At 45.9% G+C, this 15311-nt stretch overlaps 2 long non-coding RNA genes across 3 annotated transcripts; one reads left to right on the top strand and one right to left on the bottom strand.

Annotated features, from left to right (window-relative positions):
* The first annotated feature begins 2554 nt into the window (after positions 1-2554).
* On the top strand, positions 2555-8112 carry LOC309619966. 2 transcript variants are annotated; one of them, XR_014239302.1, is made up of 5 exons: positions 2555-2658; positions 4273-4769; positions 4829-6056; positions 6520-6880; positions 7971-8055. It is a non-coding gene; the product is annotated as an uncharacterized lncRNA (long non-coding RNA). The 2 variants fall into 2 exon arrangements; XR_014239303.1 differs by lacking the exon at positions 2555-2658 and having other exon boundaries at positions 4118-4769; positions 8025-8112.
* Positions 3680-14743, bottom strand: LOC309619967. Its single transcript, XR_014239304.1, has 5 exons — positions 10794-14743; positions 8015-9800; positions 6573-6822; positions 5975-6144; positions 3680-3807 (listed from the first exon to the last, which is right to left on the bottom strand). It is a non-coding gene; the product is annotated as an uncharacterized lncRNA (long non-coding RNA).
* Positions 14744-15311: the final 568 nt, after the last annotated feature.

Below are 15311 nucleotides of genomic sequence, written 5' to 3' on the forward strand. Positions count from 1 at the left end.
CTCTCTTATTTTTTTTAAATATTTATTTGGCTGCACCAGGACTTAGTTTCAGTGCACGGGATCTTTGTTGCGGCACGCAGGATCTTCAGTTGCGGCCTGCGGAATTTTTAGTAACAGCACGTGGGATCTAGTTCCCTGACCAGGGGTCAAACCCGGGCCCCCTGCATTGGGAGCGTGGAGTCTTCACCACTGGACCACCAGGGAAGTCCCTCAGGTAATCTCTTGATGAGCTTCTCTGGTCCCTTTAATCTGGCCTCAGGGGGTCTTCTCTGGAATGAAGAATGATGACAGCTTCCGTTTGTTGGGGGGTTTTAGTGCTGTGAAGAGCTCAAAGATGTTGTCATGGGTATCACTCGAGGGGGAACCAGGACCTGCCCCGAGGCTGCACTATTGTGTCTCGAATGCTCCCCCCTTGTCTCTGCAGCCCCTCCTTCCCTCATTGGCAACTGTTTGCATCTGCCCTTTGGGAGTCCGAGAAGGTCCAGGAGGCTGAAGTCTGTTTCCTACAAACAAGAAATGGGGGACAGAAAGGCTTCCATGCCCAGGAACCCCACAGGGTCTTGCTCAGTTTCAGTAACCCAGAGCAGTGGTGACCAGAGATAACAGACATTCTGTTATCGAGTCCGTTGCCCCTGAGATCAGGAAGCCATCACTCTAAATTCATGGAATCTGTCTAAGATAAACTTGCAGGAAGCATACACGTCTACTGCTCATTTTCTAGAAATTGAGTACCTCCATCCCAAATCATGGAGTCCTCATCTTTATTTCTCTTGCCCTTCACTTCTGATCTACCAGCAAATCCCATTGGCTCTGTGGTTATCAGATGCCTCAAGTCTAATTCTCACTGTCTTCACCTCCACCATGCTCTCTCAGTGATGCCCCTAGATGGGTCTCCTTGTTTCCAGTTGTGTGTTACAGACTCCACTGTGTCCCCCTCAAATGTATACGTTGAAGCCCTAACCCCCAATGAGACTGTATTTGGAGATGGGGCTTTTAGGGAAGTAATGATGGTTAAATGAGGTCATAATGGCAGAGCCTTGATCCCATAGAACTCCCGTCCCATGGGAGGGGGACACACCAGAGCGCTCTCTCTCTCACGTTCTCTCTCTCGTGCTCTCTCTCTCTCGCGCTCCCTCTCCCTTCCTCCCTCCCTCCCTCCCTCTCTCCCTCCCTCTCTCCCTCTCTCCTTCCCACCCTCCCTCCCTCCCTCCCTCTCTCCCTCCCTCCCTCTCTCCCTCTCACCCTCCCTCCCTCCCTCCCTCTCTCCCTCCCTCCCTCCCTCTCTCCCTCTCACCCTCCCTCCCTCCCTCCCTCTCCCCCTCTCTCCCTCCCTCCCTCTCCCCCTCCCACCCTCCCTCCCTCTCCCCCTCCCACCCTCCCTCCCTCCCTCCCTCTCCCCCTCCCACCCTCCCTCCCTCCCTCCCTCTCCCCCTCCCACCCTCCCTCCCTCCCTCCCTCTCCCCCTCCCACCCTCCCTCCCTCCCTCCCTCTCCCCCTCCCACCCTCCCTCCCTCCCTCCCTCTCCCCCTCCCACCCTCTCTCCCTCTCTCCCTCCCACCCTCCCTCCCTCTCTCCCTCTCTCCCTCCCTCCCTCCCTCCCTCTCCCCCTCCCACCCTCTCTCCCTCTCTCCCTCCCACCCTCCCTCCCTCTCCCCCTCCCACCCTCCCTCCCTCCCTCTCCCCCTCCCACCCTCCCTCCCTCCCTCCCTCTCCCCCTCCCACCCTCCCTCCCTCCCTCCCTCTCCCCCTCCCACCCTCTCTCCCTCTCTCCCTCCCACCCTCCCTCCCTCTCTCCCTCTCTCCCTCCCTCCCTCTCTCCCTCCCTTCCTCCCTTCCTCCCTCCCTCCCTCTCTCTCTCTCTCCCTCTCTCCCTCTCTCCCTCCCTCCCTCCCTCTCTCTCTCCCTCTCTCCCTCTCTCTCCCCTCCACGGGAGGACACAGCAAGAAGACAGCCGTCTACAAGCCAGGCAGAGAAATCTCACCAGCAGCCAACCCTGCTGGCTCCTGAATCCTAGACTTCCAGGCTCCAGGACCGTGAGAAAATACATTTCTGTTGTTGAAGCCGCCCATTCTGTGGTCGTCTATTACGACAGCCCTAGGAAACTAATACAGTGTCTCTCTTTGTCCACTGCTCTCATAAAAGCCAGAGTATCTTATAAGAATATAAATGAAAATAGGTCATTTGTGTGTGTTCTGTTATATAGGTAGACTATCCCAGGATATAATATTGCAGGTCGAATATAATCTAAGTCTTCAGCACAGCCTCCAAGGTTTTATATGACCCGCTTCCCAATCTTCTCTCCAATTTTACCTTCTACGTGTCTTCTGTGTTCACATAAGCAGCCTCCTGTCACCGGAGTTCTTCCACATTTGTCCCAGAGTCCCACGGCACTTTCAGTCACTTGATCACAGACACAATGGTGCCAAAACAGGTCTAATGGACTTTCCTGAGCACATCAGCAAAACAGTCTTATCTGTATTTTTCTGTCTTTATCACTCAACTGTTTGCAGCACGGACGTGTGTACTGGGTGTTTCCTCAATCCTTATTTTAGTTCAAGATTTCAAGCAAGAAGAGACCATGACGCTGGCAGGCTTCTAGGTGCTGGGAAACAGCAGTGATCAAGACAGACAAAAGCATCAACTCAAAGAGCCTATAAGGTAAAAGTAACCCTTATAGTATCAGAAAGGTAACAAGCAGAATGGAGAAGAATAAATCCGCAAAGAGGATGGGCAGTGCTGGAAGGGAGACTGCAGGTGGCCATGAACGTGGTCAGAATCAGTCTGCCTGTGAAGGTGACTTCTGGCAAATGTGAAGGAGGGAAGAGGGGAAGCCATGGGGATGTCTAGGGGGAAAAATTCCCAGAGGAGGGGACCACAAGGGTGCAGACCCTGAGGATGAACAGTTCATGGTGAATTGGAGGAGCAGGAAGGACAGTGGAATGGAGTGAGCCAGGGAGAGAGGGCACAGAGGTGGGTGAGGAAGAGACCTGCCAGTACACTGTCTATAGGTCAGGGAAGAATGGTGGGGTCTTTGTTTTCTTTTCCAGTATAGTTTATTACAGTATATTGAGTAGAGTTTTCTGTGCTGTACAGTAGGACCTTGTTGTGTATCTATCCTATATAAACTAGTTTGCATCTGCTAACACCACACTCCCAATTCTTCCCTCCCTCACCCCCCTCCCACTTGGCTGATCTCTATGTCTGTGAGTCTGTTTCTGTTTTGTACATACGTTCATTTGTATCTTTTTTTTTTTTTTTAGATTCCACATATAAGTGATATCATATGGTATTTGTCTTTCTCTGTCTGACTTACTTCACTGAGTATGATCATCTCTGGGTCCACCCATGTTGCTGCCAATGGCATGATTTCATTCTTTTTCATGGCTGAGTAATATTCCACTGTGTGTATAGGTACCACATCTTCTTTATCCATTCCTCTGTTGATAGGCACTTAGGTTGCTTCCACATCTCAGCTGTTGTAAACAGTCTGTAACAGGGTCTCCAGAAGGACTCCTAGGGAATATGGCATGGGGTAAAAGTCAAGTCAGCTCTCAGCCAGGCACAACCGCACAGCCAGGGGCACTCAGGGGTGAGTCACCGATTTAAAACTAAAGCTGTGGAAGGTAGTTTTCAGGGCGGTGGGAGGGTCCTCTGTGGGTCCGGCTGTGCCACTCCGTCTCCTTGGGATTCCCAGGGGATTCCATTTGGATGTGTGTCCTCACCTGTGGTTCAGTTGTACAGGTTTTCCTTTAGAAACTGTGCCTGCAGATTCCAGATGTGGTGACAGGCATGCTGCTTCTCAGGCACCTGTGGGATCCGGACGCTGCTGGCGGCCCCCTCGGTGTGCGCCTGCCCTTCCCACAGGGCTGCCCCACCTGTCACGGCCATCGGCTGGACCCCAGTGGCCGTGTCGAGAGTGCTCACGGCTGGCGGGCAGGACTCTGCTTTACATCACCCACCACCTGCCTCTGCTTTACATCACCCACCACCTGCCTCTGCTTTACATCGCCCACCACCTGCCTCTGCTTTACATCGCCCACCACCTGCCTCTGCTTTACATCGCCCACCACCTGCCTCTGCTTTACATCGCCCACCACCTGCCTCTGCTTTACATCGCCCGCCACCTGCCTCTGCTTTACATCGCCCGCCACCTGCCTCTGCTTTACATCACCCGCCACCTGCCTCTGCTGGATGCCCGCCCGGATGGTGGGAACACATTGGTAGTGGTGCAATTCCATACCTTAATGCTTTCTTTTTTTCATTTTATCTAAGGGTCTTTTTAATAGGCAACGAGGCCAAAACAGATGATGAAAGATAAGGGGTGTGTTTTTACCCATTTTTCCTGTACAGCAGTATCATCGTGAGCATGGCCACAGGTAGGATGACAGAGGACCCCACCCCCAGATACTGTCTCGAAAGAAAGCGTGAATGCAAACAAAATCCTCAAGGAAAGAGTTGTTCATTTGGACAGTGCCTTAAAAGCACACTTTTTTTTACATGAAAATTACAGTTTTAAAAAAATATATTTTATACTGTAGTATAGTTGATTTACAGTGTTGTGTTAGTTTCAGGTGTACAGCAAAGTGATTCAGTTATACATATTCATGTATCTATTCCTTTTTTTTTTAAGATTTAATTTATTTTTGGCTGTGTTGGGTCCTTGTTGCTATGCGCGGGCTTTCTCTAGTTGCCACGAGCGGGGCTGCTCTTCATTGCAGAGCACGGGCTCTAGGCACGCGGGCTTCAGTAGTTGTGGCGCACGGGCTTCAGTAGTTGCGGCACGTGGGCTCAGTAGTTGTGGCTCGCAGGCTCTAGAGTGCAGGCTCAGTAGTTGTGGCGCACACACTTAGTTGCTCTGCGGCATGTGGGATCTTCCCGGACCAGGGCTCGAACCCGTGTCCCCTGCATTGGCAGACACATTCTTATCCACTGCGCCACCAGGGAAGTCCCTCATGTATCTATTCTTTTTCAAATTCTTTTCCCATATAGGTTGTTACAGAGTGCTGAGTAGAGTTCCCTGTGCTATATACAGTAGGACCTTGTTGTTTATCTGTTTTATATATAGTAGTGTGTATATGTCAATCCTAACTCCTAATTTATCCCTCCCCCCCTTTTCCCTTTGGTAACCATAAGAGTGTTTTCTATGTCTGTGAGTCTATTTCTGTTTTGTACATAGATTCATTTGTATTATTTTTTAGATTCCACATATAAGTGATATCATATGATATTTGTCTTTCTCTGTCTGACTTGCTTCACTTAGTATGATCATTTCTAGGTCCATCCTTGTTGCTGCAAATGGCATTATTTCATTATTTTTTATGGCAGAGTAATATTCTATTGTATATATGTACCACATATTCTTTATCCATTCCTCTCTTGGTGGATATTTAGGTTGCTTCCATGTCTTGGCTATTGCAAACAGCAAAAGCACACATTTTTTACGTAAAAATGAAAGAATTGCTGTGCTTGTCTTCACCCATCTGACTCACTGGACTTAGTGCTGCTAATGCAGGAAAGGAATGAAAATGATTAGGCTCCTTTTGTTTTCAATTCAAGTTTACTGAGACGTAATTTTTTTCAGTAAAAGCAGCCCTTTCAGGTGGAGGGTTGGGTGAGTTCTGAGCCCTGTGCACGGTTGTGGAATCAGCACCGCCAGCGAGTTGTGTACATTTCCACATTCTCTTGTCATTCTGTTGCCAATTTTGTTCCTCCATTGCCAGCCCCTGGCAACCATTGTTCTGCTTGCTGCTTTAATAGCCCTCTTTCTTAAAAACAAATTTTCCTTTTTCATTAGGTTTTCCTATTTTTCTTAACACATCACTAGCTTTCGAATATTTACGTGAATTATTTTATTATTTATTGTCCTTTTTCTAAGTAGCACACTGGGAAAAAGGAGAACAATTTATGCAGGAAATTGCAGTTCCCTGAAGATCCGGGTAACCCCATGGAAGTGTACCCCAGAAAGGCCGCTCACCCTGGCTTGTGTTAGGGTGAGACAAAGGTGTGAGACCCACTTCCTCAGCCACAGAAATCAATTCCCAACGTCTGGATTTCAGGTAGCTTAGCAGATGTGATGTTTGATGGGGGAGGGAACTTTGTTAGTGACGGGCCAAGTTCAGGAAGGAAGAGGTTTACTGGAGGGACCTACAGATTAAAAAAAAATTGTTTATTGAAGTGTATTGGCTGGTGTAAACAGCAAAAGCACACATTGAAGTGTAGCTGCTTATTGTAGTGTAGCTGCTGTACAGTTTTATGTAAGTTACAGATACACAGTACAGTGATTCACAATTTTTATAGGTTATACTTTATAGTTATTATGAAACAGTGGCTCTGTTCCCTGTGCTGTACAATATATCCTTGTAGCTTATTTTTTACCTAGTAGTTTGTACCTCTTGCTCTGCTCCCCCTATAATGCCCCCCTCCCCCTCCCCTCTCCCCACTGGGAACCACTCGCTTGTTCTCTAGATCTGGGAGTCTGCTTCTTTTTTGTTATATTCACTACCTTGTTGTATTTTTTAGATTCCACAGATAAGTGAGACCCTACAGTGTTTGTCTTTCTCCATCTGACTTACTTCACTTTGGAGGGAGCGACAGGTTTTGGAGCTTCCATAAAGGTGAGAGATGGCAGAATCCATTGGCCCCATCACGCTGATCAGGGAGAGGACGCCAGGGTCAGACCTCAGGGACCATCTTCTTGCAGGGTCAGGGGAGGACGAGGGTCCAGAGGCAGGAGAAAGGAAGGAGCAGCTGACAGTTTTAGAACTACTTCTTTCATAGGCAAGTGAAGAGGTTACTGTGGAGCTCTGGACATCCAGGGCGAGGCTGGTGGTTGAAGGAGAAGGAGCTCGGCTATTGCAGAGGCTGGGATGGTGCAGCACAGGTGGGACTTGGAGGATGTCCTGCCCGGGGACAGGCAAGGAGGTGGGGACGCTGGAGTGAGGAGGGCAGAGGCGACTGCGGGGAACCAGGTGGCGGGGTGATGCCGGGGGTGGGGGGTGGTTCTGTGCCCAGAGCGGGGGCCACGGAGCAGGTGGGGAGGTGGTGGTAGGAAAGGGACCCACACTGCCCCAGGGAAGTGAGTCAGGGTGTGCATCCAGGTGCAACGGAAAGTTCAAAACAACGGAAGCAAGCGAGGTAGCCAACAACAGGACGTCCCTTAAATCGTGTATGATATACGTTATACGGTTATTATATTGCTATATTATGTATATTATATCTAATATATAATAAACATAATATAGATTATGTACAGTGAACACATAATACACAATATAGATTATTAATACTAGTATATAGTATATACTAGTATATATTACTATACTACAATATACTTTATACAGATAGTAATATATACTAGTATTAATATATACTACTATGTTGTATATATATATATATTACCATGTACTAGTATATAACAGTATATATTATATACTATTTTTTGTATATAATATACATATATAGTGTCTAGTATTTAAGTTTATACTATGTAATTTTTAGTACATTAAATTGTATATAGTATACTTCATATACATGTTATATTTTACATTATGATTTTACATTATACTAATTATATACTGTTATATATTATATACAATTACATGTCAATCATTTGTTAGAATGTATAATATATTCTGTTGTATATGTCTATACATTATATTCATATATACACATATATTAATATATACCAATATATAAGTATAAATACATATATTTATACATTATACATACACCTATTATGTATTAAGATATACTCATATATAATGTATAATATATGCAATTATACTCATAATTTATAATATGTGTACACAATATATAATACATACTATGCATTACAACTTAAAAATTATACCTTATGTGTTAACTGTCATGCTGTAAAATGTTATACATTTTACATTCTATATGCGTGTTGTATATTATAAATCATATTGTATGTGTATCATATTGCCATATTTATAATAGTTATTTATTAGATACACACACATATAATACAGCGTAGTGCGGACATGAATATTACTTTCTTCGAGGCTGCTTCCCTTCAGACTAAAGACGTTGAAGGCCACGTATCACTTTCCTTAAGACTCCTCCTCAGGACCCCATCGCTGGAGACCGGCTGGACGCTGTCGTGTCACAGTGAGTTAGATCCCACCTCTGCTCCACAGAGCCCACCTTCAAGGGGAGGGGGCACCAAAATCAGACAAACATCACAACCTAATTTCAAACGCTCATCCGTATTAAGAAACACACCCTAAGGACAGGAGGAAATGAAAAGGCGCTTGTAGGACCCTGTGATAGGAAACGGGAGATGCTCCGTGGACAGACAGTACATCACCTTCGTCATCATGTCCATCCCCGGGGGTCCGTCCACGCGGCTTTTCGTGCTTCTCGAAGCCCTTCCCTGATGACCCTGTGCCTCCCTGCGGTGCTTGGTGAGGGGGGCATCCATCCTCACGGACACTGAGCCAGCCTGCAGGTCTGAAGCTCATTCTCAGCTTTCCACACCCGCGGATGAGCTGAGCTTCCTCGTGGAAAAGAGAAGAAAAGGTAAGGGACACTTCTCGGCACCAACTTCCCCCAAATCCTGGATCTCCAGGTCTGCAACCTCAGCAAGTACCCTCTGAACTACCCTGACCCCCACGGGCTGAGTAATGACACATGGCCCCAGGGAGGGAGGGGCCAGTTGCTAAGTAGACCTTACATCCTGTGGGGACAGCCCTGATGAGTCTTGCCATCCTTACCCGGTTCCCTCTGGGTCCAGAAACAGTCGTGACAAACCTGCACATTGCTGAGCCCCGGGCGTCTGCACTTCTGTTCATTCCAGATCCCTTCCTGTTCTAGAATTCAGAATCTGATCATAAATCCACCATCCCTTATTTGGTCGGACCGGTAGAGCCATAATAACCCCACTTAACTGTTTTTCCCCTGGGGTCCATTTTTAGGTCATCCCCATCCTGTGATCTGCATCAGTGTTCTCTACAATCTCGGGTTTTCCAAGGAATGACTCGTAAGCAGCATCTTGGGAAATCCACCCCCAATAATGCCCTCCCAGGAACAGTTACCGTGGGTCCAAAGAGCTGGTTTCTCCTGGGGTCCATATTTACGTCGGGATAACACAGGCGTCCCGTCCGTTCTGTGGTTGTGAGATGTTGTCAGGAAGGGTGGACCACATACGCTGACCTGTGACACATTGTTTCCTTGGTGGCGTTTCTTCTAGTTACGATTTCACGTCCCTAGTGACTCATCAGGATCCCAGACATCTCGTGACAAAAATCTCAGGCAATCAGAGAGAAGGAAAGGTTTGTGATGGACACTGCTGAATCCTTGACGTATTAAAGGCTGTCGGCGCTGCCCTGACATCCTCGAGTGGCACTGCTTCCTGTGTTCGAGTCCCTTGGTTCTTTCAAGAAAATATCAGAGAATCCATATCAGACAGTGTCATTGCTGGATTTTTCTACCCCCGAACATTTGAGACGGTGATTATAGGCATTAGAATATAATAAGATGGGCACTTAACAGGTAGGTCATGACACTAATCATCTAATTATTTTGCCTTATTAACTCATGTCCTTGATTAGCAACTGACCAGGCTTGGCTGTGATGGCTGTTTTTCAGTGATACCAGGAGACAGATGGTCTGTTCAAAGAAGGTAATGGCTTTACACTATTTTTCAGAGGTTCCCCAATAGAAATCACTTGATGTCTCCATCAAACGGCTGCAGCATTTACTTAGCTGACTCAGATTCCCCTGGGAAGCGGTCTGCTCCTCTCCTGGAGATTCAGGATACAGGAACCGGCAGATCCTCACTATGTCGGTGACAATGACACAAATCTGGATTAACTTTCTGAGCTGCCAGTTGCGTCACAGGTCCCATCTCCATCACTAACCACCTTCCAGGCAACCTCCCAAAACTGGGTGCACATGCCACTATCGTACACAGGCACCCACACATAGAGACACACCTGCACGCACACAGACGAGATTCAGACGGAAACCCATAAAGACACATACATGTACAGACTCAGACACATGCAAACACGCACAGAGGGACTCCCATGTACACACACAGTGCCTGAGTTCTGTAGAATCCAGAAAACAACATCTTGCCTTCTATTTACCCACGTTCAAAAACTAAAGATTTCTTTATACCCTCCCATTGTTTAAATGAAAATACAGTTGGCAGTTAACAAAACATATGCATCTGAACATGTTTTGTTATGATTCTCACCACTTAGGATATATTTTATATATACAGTTGGTATACACTCACATACTTGTGAATACTTGGGTGTCTATTATATATAAACTTTGGTAGATAGATATAAATGCTTGTTATAACTCAACTTGGTGTTGAGTTTACTTGGGCTGCTGTAACAAAATACTCCAGACTTGGTGGCTTAGATAACAGACATGTATCTCTCCCCGTCCTGGAATCTGAGATCCAGGTGTGGGCAGGGCTGGTTCCTCCTGAGGCCTCTCTCTCCTCCCTGTGTCCTCCCAGGGTCGTCCCTCTGTGTGTGTCTGTGTCCTGATCTCCTCTTCTTATAAGGACCCCAGCCCTATGGGATCAGGGCCCACCCTAGTGACCTCATTGTACCTTCATCACTTCTTTAAAGACCTTATCTCTGAATACAGCCCCATTCTGAGGTCCTGGGAGTCAGGGCTTCAACATATGGGCTGTAGGGGCACATAATTTAGCTCACAAGCCTCCCATCTTGCAGAGAAAGTGAAGAGGCTAGTGCTTTGCATAAGGGTGCACAGAGGGGGGGTGGAGCGTGGCGCTCACAGGCACAGCTTACCAGCCCCGCAGTGGAAAACATCTTTCTCTTGGGCTGCAAAGGCTTGAGGGTGGGCTACCTCTTCTGCAACCCGAGATCTGAAGGTTGGACGTGGCGATTGCATTCCTGCTGCAGGAACCGCCCGCCGGGGCTTTGAAGTTCGATTGCAATTGCAATGCAGAACCCCTGCAGACAAACCAGCGATTCAGCCTTGGCCGCCTTGACCTCGGTGCAGTGCTCCTTGGCCGTGCATTCTTTTTCAGGCGTTATTCATGGAGAGCCTGGCTGAAGAAGACCCAGAGGTGATGAAAAAAGAGGCCGTTCAGCAGCCCACACAGAGGACAAGGAGGGAAAAGGAGCTGCCACTGTATCTACTGAGATGAAGTAAAACCACATTGTCTACGTAGGTACACAAACCATTTCAGCTCCAGCGTCTGCTTCGGAGGGAAGGGGGAGCGGCTCTGGATCCATCAGAATTAGACGGTAATTGATTAACAAGCTCCTTACCGTGTCCCCGGAATGTAAGCCACGGTGCATCCGAATCCCCTGCACTGTGTTCTGCATGCCGGGATGTTGGCAACGAGAGGGGAACTCTGCAGAGGCGTGGGGTCACACCTGACGCAGCAACCCTCCTCCAGCTGCTGCTCACGGGTCGAGCCAGATGGGGCAGCAGGTAGAGATACTGCTCCCCTTTGGAAGGCGAGCCGAAGACACTTGAGTGCTCCTTTGCCGGAGTTTGCGGTCTCTTAGGGAGATGCTCAGTCCTGCAAATCAACAGGTTGAAAAACACATCTTTCTCCCTGTGTTACTTCTCATCTGTCCTAGTCATCAAATCTTCATAAGTCGTTGTTTCCCTGAAAGTGTCAGCTGTCCCCCTGCTTAACATCCCTGGATTCTGTCTGAGTTTCTTGTGGCTACTCTAAGAAAGTACCAAGGACTTGGTAGCTTAAAAGAACAAAAATGTGCCGTCTTATAGTTTTAAAGCCCAAAGCCCTAAAATCAAGGGATCTGCAGGGCTGGTTTCTTCTGGAGGCTCCAGGGGAGAATCTATTTCCTGCCTTTTCCAGCTTCTGGAGGCGTCTGCCATCCTGAGCTTGTGGCCCCTTCCTTGATCATCAAAACAAGCAGCTCAGCATCTTGTAATCAAATACTCCTCTGACGTCCTCTTTACAGGGACCCATGTGATGACACTGGACCACCTGTAAAATCCAGGTCACCTGTGCATCTCAAGGTCCTTAACTGGACCACATCTGCCAACTCCCTTTTGCTACGTAAGTTCACATATTCACAACGTTCGGGGATTAGAACATGGACATCTTCGGGGACATTATTCAGCTGACCACAGCTGCATAATCCACTGTGGGTGTCTCAACACTGATGCCTTATGCTGTTCGGTGCTCTCACTCAGCTCTGGACTTGTAGGTGGATTCTCCCAATCTTCCTCAGTTCTTATGCTGTTTTACTGTATCTTTAAATAACAGAGGCCAGAAATAAACCCACACACCTACGGTCAATTAATATTTGACAAAGCACGCAAGAATACACAATGGGAAAAAGTCTCTTCAGCAAGTGGTGCTGGGGAAGTTGGAGACATGCATGTAAATTAGTGAAGTTAGAACACACCCCCACACCATACACAAAAATAAACTCAAAATGGATTAAAGACTTAAACATAATACATGGCACCATAAAACTCCCAGAAGAGAACATAGGCAAAACATTCTCTGTCACAAATCATACCAAAGGCAATAGAAATAAAAGCAAAAATAAACAAATGGGACCTAATCAAACTTTACAAGCTTTTGCACAGCAAAGGAAACCATGAACAGACAATCTACAGACTGGGAGAAAATATTTGCAAGCAATGCAACCGACAAAGGCTTAATTTCCAAAATCTACAAACAGCTCATACAACTCAACAACAACAAAAAACCAAACAACCCAATCGAAAAATGGGCAGAAGACCTAAATAGACATTTCTTCAAAGAAGACATACAGATGGCAAACAGGCACATGAAAAGGTGCTCAACATCTCTAATTATTAGAGAAATGCACATCAAAAGTACAGTGAGGTATCACCTCACACAGGTCAGAATGGCCATCATCAAAAAGTCTACAAATAATATATGCTGGGGAGGGTGTGAAGGAAAGGGAACCCTCCTGCACCACTGGTGGCAATGTAAGTTGGTGCAGCCACTATGGAGAACAGTATGGCGGGTCCTTAAAAAAACTAAAAATAGAACTACCATATGACCCAGCAATCCCACTACTGGGCATATACCCTGAGAAAACCATAATTCAAAAAGAGTCATGTACCAAAATGTTCATTGCAGCTCTATTTACAATACCCAGGACATGGTAGCAACCTGTCCATCAGCAGATGAATGGATAAAGAAGATGTGGTACATGTATACAATGGAATATTACTCAGCCATAAAAAGAATGAAATAATGCCATTGGCAGCAACATGGATGGACCTAGAGATGATCATACTAAACGAAGTAAGTCAGACAAATACCATCTGATATTACTTATATGTGGAATCTAAAAAATAATACACATGAACTTATTTACAAAGCAGAAACAGACTCACAGACACAGAAAACAAATTCATGGTTACCAAAGGGGAAAGGTGGGGGAAGGATAAATTAGGAGTTTGGGATTAACATACACACACTACTATATATAAAATAGAGAAAAACGAGGACCTACTGTGTAGCACAGAGAACTCAATATTTTGTAATAACCTAAATGGGAAAAGAATAGGTACACGGATAACCGAATCACTATGCTGTATACCTGAAACTAACAACATTGTAAATGAACTATACTCCAATAAAAAATAAAATATGTACGGAAAGCCGAGTGGATTGCAGAGTAACTTACATGAGCAGATTCTCATTTCTCTGATCAGGGAAGCAACAGATGACCCATTAAATGGGCGAGTAGAGGGGGGAGCACGGCAGGTGTTCTGATGGCCTGCACTCCATCCCTGCTCTGTGCCCCACAGAGCTCACCGTGGGTGCCCCTGCTGGATGCGGGCAGAGATGCCCATCAGCAAGGGAGAGAGATGTGAGGGGCACGGAGGTGAGGGCTGTCCACCCTCGGCCCCATCTCACAGGCCAGCTGAGACCCACCACCAAAAACCACTGCTCCCAGGGGACTTCCCTGCTGGTCCAGTGGTTAAGACTTCACCTTTAAGCACAGGGGGGTGTGGGTTCGATACCTGCTCAGGGAGCTGAGATCCCACATGCCTCGCAGCCAAAAAACCAAAACATATATAGTTAATCAAGTCCCGGAAGCACAGAGAGTCCCATTCAGGATACATCCAAGGAGAAACAGGCCAAGACACATATTAATCAAACTATCAAAAATTAAATACAAAGAAAAAATATTAAAAGCAGCAAGGGAAAAATAACATATGAGGGAATCCCTATAAGGTTAACAGCTGATTTCTCAGCAGAAACTCTACAAGCTAGAAGGGAGTGGCAGGATATATTTAAAGTGATGAAAGGGAAGAAGCTACAACCAAGATTACTCTACCCAGCAAGGATCTCATTCAGATTTGATGGAGAAATCAAAAGCTTTACAGACAAGCAAAAGCTAAGAGAATTCAGCACCACCTAACCAGCTCTACAACAAATACTAAAGGAACTTCTCTAAGTGGGAAACACAAGAGAAGAAAAGGACCTACAAAAACAAACCCAAAAGAATTAAGAAAATGGTCATAGGAACATACATATCGATAATTACCTTAAAAGTGAATGGATTAAATACTCCAGCCAAAAGAAACAGGCTCACTGAATGGGTACAAAACCAAGACCCATATATATGCTGTCTACAAAAGACCCATTTCAGACCTAGGGACACATACAGACTGAAAGTGAGGGGATGGAAAAAGATATTCCATGCAAATGGAAATCAAAAGAAAGCTGGAGTAGCTATACTCATATCAGATAAAATAGGCTTTAAGATAAAGAATGTTACAACAGACAAGGAAGGACACTACATAATGATCAAGGGATCAATCCAAGAAGAAGATATAACAATTATGAATATATATGCACCCAACATAGGAGCACCTCAATACATAAGGCAACTGCTAACAGCTATAAAAGAGGAAATCAACAGTAACACAATAATTGTGGGGGACTTTAACACCTCACTTAGACCAATGAACAGATCATCCAAACAAAATTAATAAGGAAACACAAGCTTTAAATGACACAATAGACCAGATAGATTTAATTGATATTTATAGATCATTCCACCTGAAAGTGGCAGAATACACTTTCTTCTCAAGTGCATATGGAACATTCTCCAGGATAGATCAAAGCTTGGGTCACAGATCAAGCCTCAGAGAATTTTAAAAAATCATATCAAACATCTTTTCTGACCACAACACTATGAGACTGGAAATCAATTACAGGAAAAAAACTGTAAAAACCACAAATACGTGGAGGCTAAACAGTGCACTACTAAATAACCAAAAGATCACTGAAGAAATCAAAGAAGAAATTTAAAAATACATAGAAACAA

Source organism: Balaenoptera borealis (assembly GCF_965194805.1).
Source record: "Balaenoptera borealis genome assembly, chromosome: X".
In the NCBI taxonomy this organism is placed as follows: Eukaryota; Metazoa; Chordata; class Mammalia; order Artiodactyla; family Balaenopteridae; genus Balaenoptera; species Balaenoptera borealis.